The sequence below is a fragment of the Carettochelys insculpta genome, chromosome 5 (genome assembly GCF_033958435.1).
Source record: "Carettochelys insculpta isolate YL-2023 chromosome 5, ASM3395843v1, whole genome shotgun sequence".
In the NCBI taxonomy this organism is placed as follows: Eukaryota; Metazoa; Chordata; order Testudines; family Carettochelyidae; genus Carettochelys; species Carettochelys insculpta.
Genome location: NC_134141.1, coordinates 129,358,585 through 129,373,166, shown reverse-complemented (window position 1 = coordinate 129,373,166; position 14,582 = coordinate 129,358,585). Strand labels below are relative to the sequence as shown.

Below are 14,582 nucleotides of genomic sequence, written 5' to 3'. Positions count from 1 at the left end.
AAAGGAGTCCTTGTAATGGGTCAGGTAATTGCTGTCCCTATTCAAACCATGTGTTAATGTGTCGAATTCGTGGTTTAAAGGGGGACAGCAATTACCTGACCCATTACGTTCCTTCCAGAGCCCTGCTTGGCTGGGAGAAGAAACGGACTAAACGGCCAAACTCTCTTTCCCGGAAGTCTTCTAACAGAATGCTTGGTTACAGGCTGAACTGCTTGGCTCCCTAGGCTAACCAGAGGTTTTTGTAAGCACAGCAGACACACGTTCAGTGAATGTAGAAACTGTTTGTACCTGCCAAGAACTATACATGTATAGATGCGTAGAAAGTGGTCAAAAGTATAAATACAATGAACGCCTCCGTCTCCTGTGAGTGGTAGGCCACAAGCAAAAACACTCAACATACTAATGAAAAAAAAGTGTAAATCCATCAAACGCAGGTCGCCTGATACACCAGTGAGTCCACTGCACAAGCAAGGTGCTAAAGGAACACACAAGGAAGACGAGGCCATTGTGGAACTTTGTATCAAGTCTCCACTGTAGAGAACATGTGGGACATTCCCATACCTGGACCAGGCTTTTTAGGTGACAAATCTGAGGCACTGCTACAGCACGAGCTGGCAGCAGAGATGTACACATCGTTTTAAAAGCTAACTGGTTCACATCATTAAACTTGTATCACTTAACCAGTAAAGGGACAGAGGTCCCAGATACTTAAATTGTCCCAATGTGACCTCCACAGCTGCACTGTGCCACCCCAGCGGCAGCTTTCCGGACCAGCGTGTTGTGCACCCTCCCAGCCAAACCCCTCATGGTGGCTCGGGGGGAAGACAGACTTCACTCTCTCATGGAGCCTGCTGTGTCTACCTGCGTCTTGGCCTAAACACTCTCCCCTGCAAAGCCGGCTGACCCCTGCAAACCCCTGCTGGGCTACAGCATCATCATCAGCCCAGTCCAAGAAGGTGCTGGACTTCCAGTGACCTCTCACACAATGCCTGCCTCTCCCAGGCAGACAGTCACCTCTTGCCATGAAACATATATCCATCAATGGCTATTAGCCAGGACAGGCAGGGATGGGGTCCCTGGCCTCTGTTTGCCAGACACTGGGAGTGAGTGACAGTGGATGGATCACTTGATCATTAACTGTTCTGTTTACTCCCTCACAGAAACCTGGGACTGGCCTGTTAGAAGACAGGATACTAGGCCATGTGGACTTTGGTCTGACCCAGATGGCTGCTGTTATGTTTAATACCTAAGCACATGTTAAGCCCATACCTTGAATTCTGTGTGCAGTTCTGTTTGCCCCATTTCAAAAATGGTACATTAGAAATGGAGACAGTACAGAGAAGAGCAGCAAAAATGATTAGTGGTGCCCATTCCATATGAGGAGAGATTGAAAAGGAGGACTATTTAGCTTGGAAGAGATGACAGAGGTCTGTAAAACTACAACTGATGTGGAGAAAGTGAATAAAGGAATGTTATTTATGCCTTCACGTAAGAAATAGCATTCACAATAGAATTAATAGGAATCACGTTTAAAACAAAGAAATATTTCACACAATGTTAACGGCAACCTGCAGAACTCCTTGTTTGTGGATGTTGAAGACCAAGAATGTAACTAACAGGGTTCAAAAAAGAATAAATTCAGGGAGAATAAGCCCATTGGTGCCTACTGGCCAAGATGCTCAGGGACGAAACGCCACTCCCTCTAGGTTTCCCTAGCTTCTGACTTCCAAATCTGCAGGTGGCTGACAGGATGATCTCTCAACGACTGCCTGTTCTGCTCATTCCCTCTGAAGCATCTGGCACTGGCCACTGTGGCAGAGAGGAGATGCTGACTGAGTACAAATGATCTTGTGTTCTTACAGAAACCCTACATCAATTTAGAGAGTACACAACTGTTAAAATGTAAGGCCTTTCACCCCTTGCAGCATCTGAACCTTTGTGCTGCAGATTCAAGAAACTGCAGCTCAGAATTTGAAAACACACACAACAGAACCGCACTTGTCTTGAATTGTAGCCATTTGGCCTGTTGATCTTTCCAGACTCTTTTTGTGAGCTTGTTGGCTTCCTTCCTGGTCATAGGCCAGAGAATTTTACCCAGCTATCCCTGCGCTAAACAAAGCACCTGTGTTTAAAGCCAATCTTCTAGGAAGGAGCCCCATCTGGATTTGGGGATGCTATGAGATGGGGAATCCACTGCTTACTTTTTGGTTCCAATGGCCGGTCTCACTAGGAAAATGCTTTCTTAGTTCTGTTGTCGTCTCCTCACATGCCACAACTTGCAGAAGCTATAAAAATGTGGACATGCCCTATTAAGCATGACCTCAAAACAAGTCTGGTTGTTCTCTTCTCTGCTGTATTAGTGAAGGTAGTGCTATGCACCAGCTCTCAATACAAGACAAACCTGCTGAGCTGAGAAGCTGGTTTCGCATTAATAGGGACAAAGTCATTAGTCGCTTTCTCAAAGAGTAAAAAGCTATTTTCTACATCTTCTGTCTGAAAGGATTGCCCACGAGCACACCCCACCTGCCTAAGAGAGGAGGCATGAGGGGAGGAGGGCAACAGAACGGAGATGGGGAGAACGGGACCTGCCCTCTGCATGGAACAGACATTGCATCTGTTACACGCATTAGGCACCTACACCCAACAGGGATGTGTGCAAACATGGACTCATCCCGGGGACAGGGTAAGGAGTGCACCAGGCAGCCCCAAAGATGTCTTGCCAGAGACTCTCCTGCCTTTCGGACAGTGCTCTGTCGTAGGGGATGGACCCTGGACAGGCTAGTCCAAGGACACTGAGCTAACACAAGCAGTGACGCTAGTTATCAATGCAGCAGCTCTGACAGCCTGCGCCCTGGATCTGCCCCAGCACCCTGCGGCCAGCCATCCCATGGCATGGGCAGCCCTTAAAGGGGTTTATGGCAAGCAAGACTAACCTCCCTCTGGCCACGGCTACTTATTTATTTATATCTTATTCAAAATACAAAAGAATAAGAGAGCTAGGTCTTTGACTAGCTTGTGCAAAGACCTGTTCCACTGCTGCTACACTCATCTGGACTTAAACTGAACCAAGCTCTTTGGAGTAAGGTCAGCCTCAATCTGAGCAATTCCAGCCCGATGGGTCTGTAGGTGCTAGTACACCACAAAACTAACAGAAGTGGGTCTGTCCCACGAAAGCTCACCTAATAAATTATTGTTCGTCTTTAAAGTGCTACTTGACTGCTTTTTGTTTTCACAAAACTGTTTTACTGAAAAGGAACTTTAACGATCATTTACACAGAGACTGCTCAGAACTCTCACTTATATTCAAATTCGACACATTAACATGCGGTTTGAACTGGGACAGCAATTACCTGGCCCATTATAAGGACTCTTTTACATACTAACTCTTGACTTCCCCACCCACACTCCCATTCCTGCGACCCCTCTGGCTCTTCTGATTTGCCAACCTTGATAATTTTTGTACCTCTGTACTTTATATATGGAATCTGTTCTGGTACGGCTATGGTCTGAAGAAGTGGGTCTGTCCCACGAAAGCTCATCACCTAATAAATTATTTTGTTAGTCTTTAAAGTGCTACTTGACTGCTTTTTTGTTTTGATAGAACACAGACTAACACGGCTCCCTCTGTCACAAATAACTAAGAGAAGTGCCTGCAGTCATTTGTGTGTTCACACACATTTTAGAAAAGAGACTATTAAACCCTGTACCGGTTGGCCCCCTCAACAGTCTCCCTGGCTGGTGTGGCCACCACTCCCCCACTCTGGTTTGGCCGAATATGTTCCACCGCCCAGACCATCTCTCTGCATAGTATGCAACTCCCTGGGTCATGCTGCCAGCCAGGACACCTTCATGCCACCACAGGCCAAGTAACCCAAGTGCCTTCCTTCCACTCTACCAGCTCCCCTTCCTTCAGGCACTGGCTATTTCTGAGCAGTACAAATGACAGCTCAGAACTGCTTCTCCTGTGACCCTCACATAGCACGCCTCCCTCTCTCTGTTCACTACTCTTTTGTCCTGAACTCCATCCTCCAGTGCCTCTGGGCCTCACCGTAGGCATGCAGGGAGCCTGTGCCTTGCTGACAGGCTCACGTTCCAGCAGCCGCTCCAGCAGTATTTGTGGCTAGAGCCAGAGATGCCAGGAAGATGGATAGTCACAGACGTAGCTTCCCAGCCAGCTCCTAGGGTACAGAGCCCCCAGAAGCTGTGCTCCACACTACCTCCCAATGGCCTGTACGTGCCCCCGGGTCAGCACACAGCTGGGGAGTCCTAAACATCCCAAGGGTTCCTATGTGGATGTGGGAGAGCTCAACAGGGGACTGAAAGGGTTAAGCACTCCGCTGAGAAGTGTAACTGGGCAGGTGAGGCTGCTGGAGAGTTCTGTGTCTGTCAGCACCCTGCTCTGGCTAGAGGTGGCACAGGAAACCCAAGCAACTAGCTAGAACAGTCACAAGAGGGGCAGACTAGACTAAAGATCTACACAAGCTCCACACTCAGAACAGCCCTGGGGAGCTCAGGTAACACATGATTAAGGGATCCCCACTTTCTTCCAACACCCAGTCACTGAGGAGCACCACTAGTCTCGGTGTCCAACAAACCAAAGCCAAAACCCTAAAAGCAGATGCTCCGGCTACATCTGCAGTACAAGAGAAACTGGAATTTAAGGCAGTTAGCCTGGTTGTATCAAGTGACTGTCTTCACTGCACATACCACTAGTTTGATGTAGGGAGCACTAATATTGATAGAATATCGCCAGACCCAGTGGGTGTAGCATTAGGTTTGAATTTAACAGTTCAAATGAGGGTTAGCGTGGAAGCACCATGTCTTTGAATCGAATTCATTAGCCTTCAGAGGCTGATGAGTACTGCTGCACCTGGCTCTCTGCTCCTGCAAGTGGCAGGGAGCTGGGAACCTCAGGGTGCTACTGCACCTGGCTCCCTGCCACTCACGAGAGTCAGGAAACAGACCAGTGCAGCGCCTGGCTCCCGTGGGCCAGGCACAGCAGCACTGGTCAGTTTCCTGGCTCCCCAAGCTGCAGGGTCCCGGGAACCAGGCCGCAGGATGAGCACTGCCAGCAGTGGGGGTGCAACAGGGCCGGGGGGAGGGCGCAGAATGTGGAGCTGAGGGAACTGTGGGATAGGTTCCCACAATATACTGCTGCAGCTGTCTGTCTGGCTACTCTAGTGTGGCAGCACTAACGAGACTGTGGGAAGTGAGGATACTCAAGATCAAATTTATAAAACCCAGTGTTATAAAATCAAATTTAATAAAGTGCCTTACTGAAGTCTGGGTATACCACATCCACTTGCAGCCCTGGGGTTAGCAGGCCAATGCTCAAACCACTAAACTATCCCTCCCCCTTATTGGAGATACACATCTCCTAGAGCTGGAAGGGACCTTGGGAGATCATCTGGTCCAGTCCCCTGCCCTCTTGGCAGGACCAAGCACCACCCCTGACATCTATGTGCCCCCATTCCTAAACAGCCTCCTCAAGGATTGAGCTCACAACCCTGGGTTTAGCAGGCCAATGCTCAAACCACTGAGCTGTCCCTCCCTGCATCTTCTCTGCTTATCAATCCAATAGCTTTTTTGACAGGATAACAAGTCTTGTGGATAAGGGAGAAGCAGTGGATGTGGTATACCTCGACTTTAGTAAGACATCTGACACAGTCTCACATGATCTGCTTATGAATAAACTAAGCAAATACAACTTAGATGGGGCCCACTATAAGGTGGGTGCATAACTGGCTGGATAATCATTCTCAGAGTAGTTCCTTAGCCAAACAGGAAAGCTACAAGCCTCTTGCTGCGAGCAACTGCCAGTTCAATGCTGCTACTGTAGACCAAGGTGTGAAAAGCGGGGGGGGGGCATGAAATTTCCTAAGTGGGGCACAGCATGATCGGCCGCTGGGTCTCAGGCTCATCCACCTCACTGAAATGTGTTACTGTTTTTATGTCCATGTATTCACATTTATATACTGATTAATAACGTTTTTTACATTTGACACACCTAATTTCTTAAACCTGCCAAAAGGGTTTTTTATACGAGCGTAACTGAAACTTCAGTTGGCCTGGATTACATTAGACAGTTTTGGTTTTTTCTCTTTTGTTTGGGGCAGTGCAGAAGGGAGGGCTGCTAAGTGCAGGGATGAAAAGTGGGGCCAGATATAAAAATATGCTCACCCCTGCTGTAGAGCAATGTGTTCTCTCTGCTAGTGGAATCCCTTCTGTTTTGTCTCATCCTCCCAGGTTCCCCAGCCCCTTTATCAGGAAACCAGCAGATTCCCCAACGTTAATGACTGGAGAGATGTCCCCTCCCCCTCCTCCCGTCACACAGCCAGGACAAAAAAGGGGGAGAGGAGACAAGGAGTGAACAATGACTGCTACCAAATATGGAATTAACAGCCAGTGATGAAGCCAAGGCCCAAGCATTTAAACATCCTGCCGGCAGATTTAAAGGGTGAAGGACAGCCCACTGGACAGGCAGCCAGGCCCCAGGGAGCTCGCTGAGCTAGGCGCCAGGGCAGGGGACACCAGGGGACAGCACAGAGGAACTGGAAAGTCACATCAAACTGAGTCAACAACTCCCTCCCAGGAAGTGTTCCGCCCAGACCCCCAGGGCTTAGAGTTCCAGGGCTCTGCACCAGGCACTCTGCTCCCCATACCAGGCAGCGACAGCCTGGCTCTTTAGGAGGCCCCTGCTCCCCCGGAGAAGCCTGTGCAGTGCACAGGCCTTGCACACAGGACAGCTCACAGCCCTTCCACCCTGTGACTGCAGCACAGGAACCAGCACTGCATTTCCCCTTTTCTGGGTTACATCCGCCTTCTGGCCTTGATGATACAGCAGATCTGACCAGAGCACTAACTCTAGCCCACAAGTATAACAGGCACTCCCTGCTGATGGGGGAGGACTGGAGCTACGTACCCCGCCCCAGCGTTTTCACAGCTGGGCACAGTCGGCCTCCTGTCCTGGCCCGTGGCGCTCCAGCCAGCCCATCAGGCCAGTCCTGGAAGCAGAAATTCTCAAAAACACGCAGTCACCCCAGGCCTCCTTGCACTCGGAGACATAGCTGCAGCGAGGGCCAACAGGGCTGCCACTCAGGATCTTAGCCCAGCTTGTCACTCTGCAGACTAACACCTTCTCCAAGAGGCAGACTGCCACTTGGGCTCACCAGGGCAGGAATCCAGCAAGCCTGGATCTCCACAGCCAGCTGGTCAAAGGGGTGGGAAGTTCTAGCAACCCCTCCCAAAGTTCTCTGCGGCTAGTTCCAAAGCAGAGGGGGTGAGGAAGCATAGCAGCACTCCAGCAGCAGAGCCAGGGCACTGGAGGGTAGTTCACAGACGGGCTCCTACTCCTGGCTCTGCTACGGACTCCCGAGATGACCTCGAGCCACTCATGTAAACCAGCCCCACGGCTAGTATCGTACATGCAGACGACAATACCACTGGGGGCTTCACAGAACCTGGATAATTTACAGCATTTAGACCAGATTGCACACTGACCTGCTACTGGCACCCTTCCCCGCCACCTCACGGCCCCCTTTCCCACAGGTCACCCAGGACCTACAGGCCAATATGGAAACACTGCCAGGCTGGGAAGGGGCAGTGACAGCACTTACTATAAATATCCCCCAAGGCACCACTGCAGCCCCCACGTCCTCCCCCTCCCCCGTGGAGCTGGGCAGCTATAATTGGCTCCAAGCAACAGTACGTATCAGGGGCCAAGAAGAGTGAATACTAACAGCAGCCCGAAGGGCAAGGCAAGGCCCTGCCCACCCCAGCCCCAGCTTTCAGACTCTCCTTGCTCAGTTCACCAGTCTAGCTGCCCATACAGGCAAACAGGGTTCAAATAGGAGAGGGTTATAGGGCACAGCAAAGGAACTTGATCGAGGGTATCTTTGCTTAAAACTTGGCCCCTTACAGACCCAGGCTGGGGATTTCTCTCACTAAGGCAAATCCAGCCAGTCACAAAAGTACCTCTGCCAGCCCCACTGGCCAGCCAGAGCCACACAAGCAAACCCACAGACCTCCCAGCTGCTGCACCAGCCCAGAGCAACAATGCCCTGTTCAAGTGAAAGGTTCTTAACAACTTTTTCACCAGCTCCACACAGACTCTTCCAGGGCCCAAAGGGTCCAGCCGCAGACCCCAGTCAACACACACTTGAATCCTCCCCAAAAGCCAAATCCTTTAAACTCTAAAATCTACAGATTTATTAACACAGAAAGAACAGAGCTGGAGAGAAAAATTGTTAAAGCAATACTTTACATACATCAGTTACGGTTATTGATACAGGCCAGCAGTATTCTGTGCTGATTCTGGGAAGTCTCTCTAAGTCCACCCCATGAGGGGTACGATTCCCGGTTACGCAGTCGGTTACCAGAGAATTGGAGATCTGGCAAGCTGGAGCCAGCGCACAGGAACAGGGAACCTTGAAACAGGAACCAAGATGGATGCTGCTAGGCTTAGTTTATGGTTTTCTCCTTCCTGTCAGGCACTGGAGAGCCAGGATCACCTCACTCAGGTGCTCTGCTGTGGCACGCTGCCATTGGCTGTTGAGCTTGGCAGCACACCACACTCCATATACATAATATGTGGAATGGACATCTGGGCATCTAATTTCCATCCCACTGATTAGCTCAAACTCACCCAACCCAGGTGGGCTATTGTGGCCCATTGTCACTGAATGTATCCCAGAAAAGAAGTCCCACATTCCGGAGATGCGTATTGGCTGTCTGAGCCTCTGTTCAGTCCATCATTCTGGCTGGGGTGGCGATCACACGTCCTACAGTGAATCTTCGCACTAAAACATTTCTAATATAGTATCAAAACAAAACGCAGTCAAGTAGCACTTTAAAGACTAGCAAAAGGTGAGCTTTCGTGGGACAGACCCACTTCTTCAGACCACAGCCAGACCAGAACAGACTCAATAATTGAGGCACAGAGAACCAAAAACAGTAATCAAGGAGGACAAATCAGAAAAAAATGATCAAGGTGAGCAAATCAGAGAGTGGAATGGTTGGGGGCGGGGGAAGGTCAAGAATTAGATTAAGCCAAGTATGCAGATGAGCCCCTATACTGCATCAAAGTTCCCATCCCAGTTTAAACCACATGTTAATGTGCCAAATTTGAATATAAAAGCTGTGGGAGCACGAGCACCTGGTGGCCGGGCCTCACTCACAAGGCAGAATGACCATACACTCCATCTTGGAACGCTATCATACAACGGCGGGAAGGCCTGAAGCCAGGCCAGGAGAAAGAAATCAGAAAGTTGACAAGTATTTGGAGAGTCCCCAAAGAGAACATCCTGACAAGCAGATAGTAAGTCCCCAGAGAGAACAGCTGGGGCAAGTAGCTGGAAGCTCCACCCCCCCCCCCCCCCCCCGCAAGAGAACATCTGGGGCGTGCAACATCAGAGGGTCCCGGGGGGAGGTTCAGAAAATGACCAAGGACAGAGGAAATCTTGTAGCATGTTCTGACAGGCCGGGAGGATAGAAAGCCCAAATTAGGTAACAAACGCTTTAATTGGCCAGGTATTGAACCCCCAAGTAAGAAACAGTATAAAAGGTGATTTAGCAGGAATAAGGGTGTGGGCTCCTGGACACAAGGCGGAGGCTAGCAACTTCCAGCCCAGACAGCAGACCCCGGCCTGATCACCCGGACGTCACCACCACGAAAGGTCCCAACCAAGCCGTATCTCTGACTTGAAGGGCCGCTGTAACATAGTTATTGGTGAGATGTGGGAGCACTGAATGTTATTGGTAAGTCACATGTAATTATATATAGTTATATGTAACCTAGTATTTAGCCTATGCCAAATTATATATATATATATATATATATATATATATATATATATAACAAGTGTTAAGTAATTGTAGTTACGAGTAAATGAATAAATCACTATTGGTAAATACCACTAGCTGGTCTAGCTGGGTCTGTATAGAGAATTATTGGGACTTCGAACAGCCACAGGGCATTGTGGTGTTCACAATCGGAGTGTTATTGTTCCTGGTACTCATAATACTGTGGAAACCTAGGTTTTAAAGTACATACACTGAATCACATATTGCTGCTACACTATATAAGACTGCTATAAAGGTGGGGTGGTCGGTCCCAGGCCACCCGACTCCCCTTGCTGTATCAAACCTCACGCACACCCATGGGACCCGGAGTAGGTCAGCACATCATCAAAAGCCAGCTCGGCTGTTTCTCTTTGAAGAATGGTGTGAAAGTTCTTTTCAGTAATACATATACCTTTAGGTCATTAATAGAATGCCCCATTCCATTAAAATGTTGTGGATCTGGAGTGTTTTGATGTCTGTATTGTGCCCTAGGTGACAGGCCTGTTCTCTCCTACAGACAACCTCGCAACCTTATGAAGATCCTCACAAACAGCCACAGTCTATACCCCAGGAATACCAGTCCTGGAACCTTTCCTTGCAACAAAGCCTGCTGCCAGCTTTGTCCACATGTTTTCTCTGGAAATACCAGCACTGGATCCAACAAGGTTACTCACAGAATCACAGGCACTTTCTCATGCTCCTCTACTAACATCATATATGCCATCATGTGCCAACAATGCCCAGATGCTTTGTATATTGGACAGACTTCTAACTCCCTTAGACAAAGGGTTAATGGGCACAAAACAGACATCAAAACACTCCAGATCCACAAACCAGTTAGTCAACATTTTAGTGGAATGGGCCATTCTGTTAATGACCTAAAGGTATGTGTGTTACTGAAAAAAAAAACTTTTGCACCGTTCTTTAAAGAGAAACAGCCGAGCTGGCTTTTATATTCAAATTCGGCACATTAACATGTGATTTTAACCAGGATGGGAACTTTGAGTCACTATAGGGGCTCGTCTGCATACTTGTCAATCTAATTCTTGACCTTCCCCCCCACCCCTCCACTCTCTGATTTGCTCACCTTGATTATCTTTTTCTGATTTGTCCTCCTTGCTTACTGTTTTTGGTTCTCTGTGCCTTAAATATTGAGTCTGTTCTGGTCTGGCTATGGTCTGAAGAAGTGGGTCTGTCCCACGAAAGCTCACCTAATAAACTATTTTGCTAGTCTTTAAAGTGTTACTTTGCTTTTTGTTTTGATACTGTACAGACTAGCAGGGCTCCCTCTCTGTTACTATTTCTAATATAGCTACAGAGCTAAAATCTGTAACTCTGCCTACCAACATGGCACAGACATAAGTAGCACACACAGATTCAGAGCATCCTCAGCTTTCATTAGACACCTCATGCAGCCCCCTTCGCACAATATTTAGTGCCAATAGATATAACAGACACACAAAATGGCTTCCATATCCAACATAAAAATCCCACCATGTCACAGGGGTCTCAGTCACACCAGACATCTGGCTGTTAGTTAAAACAAGTGCCAACCCCAGCTGGGAGCAAGTGCAACACAGAACCTTCTGCACCCTGCTCCCCAAAACAGCATTTCTGAGCCAGAGGCGGATATCAAGGCCCTCCCTGCCCACAGGGCATGTATGAGAGTGAAGCACCTCAGTGGTCTCCAGTCCCAGGACGAGACTCTTCACTTTTCCCCACCACCCACCTACAGAGCAGGAGCTGCCATGCTGAATCGGACCCACAGACAGCCTCATCTGGGAGCAGCCCCCACTGACAGGTAGCTGCCTGCTGCCAAAGAGACATGCTTCCTCCTGAACTGATGGAAGTCAGAGCTGCTGTCAGGCTCATATCCTGCTGAATGCCCACAAGGATGCTGCTATTGTTAGAGATAGAAATTAACCCTTCCCATCCCAGCCAAACAACTGTTGCCACCACCATATTCGGAAATTTCAGACTTGTCCATCTGAACTCACAGCACCTAACCAAACCCCCGGGCAGGCCCCTGGACCTTTGACAGGCCCCTAGCCAGAAGGGGCCAAGCCTCTCTCTACTAGCCTCTGAGGCTCTCCTAGAAACAGGTCAAATTTCTCCCTCCTCCCCACTCTTCTGGTTCCTCCTGCATCACCAGGAGCGTCTCCCCTGCCTGTGGGGGAATGGGCACCGCACTGAAACAGAATCCCTCAGGGCCCACAAGAGCTGATTGCATGGGCTTGTGTCGTCAGTGTGGAGTCAGCATGGGTCTAGCCTCAGGACTTCCAGCTCCCCAGCCTGCTGGAAGTAGGGACACACACACACGGCTCTCCTTTAGAGTCCTGCAGGGGAAGAACAATAGCTCCCGCAAGACTTTCACAGGAGAGGGAGCAGCTGTCACATGTCATTGCACTCCCACATCTCACAGCAACCTAGAAGCCAGCATGACTGGTCACTGCCCCTCCTTTGTTTTGATCCCCCAGCAGCAGAGAGGTGACCTTCAGAGAGCTGAGTGATGTGGAAGTGACGCTGAGGTTAACATGGAAGGGAGTCGCTTCATTCCCAGCCCATGTTTTGATGGCTGATGTTAGACTTAACCCCTTCCAACACTAGGATCTCCACCCCCAAATTGTACATTGAACCCAGTTTCCAAGTGAACATCTGGGTCATTTACTCAAGGGGCTGACTATTTAGAAAATGCACTGGGAGGAGCAGGCACAAGGGACAAAGGCGTTTCTGCTGGAGGACCTGGGCACCAAGTGGCTATAGAGGGTCCATGACAAGCTTAGCAACAGGTGGTGGTGGAAGCCCATCTTCCCTTCATCTCCATCACATCCAGGATCACTGTACAGAGCAGCTGAACGCAGAGCGCACGGAAGATGCAAAGGATGACATGCAGCAACTCATTCCAGATGAAAATTGCACTAATCACAAGCATCCCCTCCGAACACGTGATCACTAAATTCCCACCGTACACATTCTGGTGCGGCATGCGCCACAACAAAGTATGAGCATGTTGACCAAGACTAACCAGTCGGCCTGGTTGCAATTACCCCTGGGACTATTGGTATGTCTACACTGCGACGGAAGAGTGACTGCAGCATGTGTAGACACAATCGAGCTAGCCTGAAGCTAGCACACATGAACCCCAACAGCAGTGAACCTGCAGCAGCACAAGCTGTGTAAGCCCATCCATCACCCTGGCTACTTACTGGGTGACTAGCCCAGCCTAGCGAAGTCTATGCTGCCAGTGTCACTGACACTGGTACTTGTGATACCTATCTCATGGCTAGTTCAGGTATGCTCAAACGTGCTACAAATGTGCCTCTGACTGCAGCAGAGGTATTTCCTCAGCGACAATGCAGGTGTTTCCTGCCTGGGTAGCAGAGTCAGCTCACTCGATTTCACGCTACGTTGATGAAGACAACCCCTCTCCCAACTCTGCACTAGCCCTAGTGCTAGGGACGGGGGTATGGCAGTGTAGCCCAGCCACTAGTGCTTACCACCATGCTGCTTGGAGTGGCGAAAATGGCTATGGCCCATCAGTGTTTGTACTCCCACCAGTGCAGCTGTAACCCTGCTATCTTCCCCACAAATGCCAGTGCAGACAATGGCAAGGGATGCCTGAAAACACACAGGACCCTCTTGAGAATTTTGAAGAGGCAGATTGTACCTATGTGCAACACCAGCTCTGCTCCTAAAGAAAGTGTAGCTGTGAGGAAACTCTGAGCAGGGCAGTAAGAGCTGACCAAACCAACCAAGTCTGTGTCTAGCACAGAAGAACAAACATGTGAAGTCTGCCCCTGCTATCTCAGCCAGTATCTTCTGCCTGGTAAGCGAGAGTTAATTGCCTGCCTTGACTCTCCCACGTGGGAGTGACATCCACAACTCTGGCAGCATCAGGCCCTTTTTGTGAGATGTGCATTAAGTACAGCACCCAGTCCCAGGGCCCAGCGTCTATCCTTCAGAAAAGACGTAACAAGCTATAGATCCTGATAAGCTCTGTGCAGCAAATCAAACTATAAGGGCACATTTGGGGGATGCAACAGGCTCCTCATCTTGGGGCATCAACCCTTCTTCTAGAGCACTCAATCTTTCAAGTAGATTCCCACAGCTAAGCTTTAATGTCTTGAGCCATCACCAAACTCTCATCCCAGCTACCACAAGCTGCCAGTCCCTCCCTGGAAACAGCCTTTGATGGTACACAAAACAGAGGCACGTGTAGGTGACACTGCTGCTGTCCCTCAGAGGGTCTGTCCAGCAGGGACCCTCCAGGGCAGTTTGGGTCCCTCCCTGCTGCTTTTTTTTTTTGCAGAAATGAGTTTCTCTACCTCACCACAGACTAGAAAGCAGCTCGATAGGTTCTCCGCAATCCCCAGGGAGTCACCAGCTGATGCAGCCAAAGGAGCTGCCCCTAGCAAATGAACTCTCTCCGAATCATACCGCTGCCAGGAGGGATGTGGCGTCCCCAGCACAGGAGAAATCAGAGCCCAACAGGAGACATTTGCCAGCAAGGATGAATTCAGGAGGAGGAACTCATTCCTGCTCCAAAGACCCACTGGAAGTGAGTGCCTCCTTAACACTCCCACCCCGCAGCCCCTGGCTGCAATAGAGAACAGTGCTCCGAAAGACACTGGGCAGCGCAGCGATCCAGTTTATCCACACCAGTAGCAGGGTTGGCACGCCACAGGCAGTGGTGCAAGATGGCAGGCCATGCAGGCAGTCACCAGAAGATTCCCTCCCAGTGA

The 14,582-nt window shown here is 49.6% G+C and overlaps 1 protein-coding gene across 3 annotated transcripts in view; it reads right to left on the bottom strand.

Moving 5' to 3' along the window:
• Positions 1–14,582, bottom strand: part of TLN1 (talin 1) — a 168,744-nt gene that overhangs the window by 147,899 nt on the left and 6,263 nt on the right. Inside the window, exon 1 of one of the 3 annotated variants that reach the window (XM_074995930.1) lies at positions 6,181–6,197. The exons of the other annotated variants lie outside the window; for them this stretch is intronic. The gene's annotated coding sequence lies outside the window, so the exon portion shown is untranslated. Of the gene's footprint in view, positions 1–6,180; positions 6,198–14,582 lie in introns of those variants that run through there. 3 annotated transcript variants of the gene reach the window in all.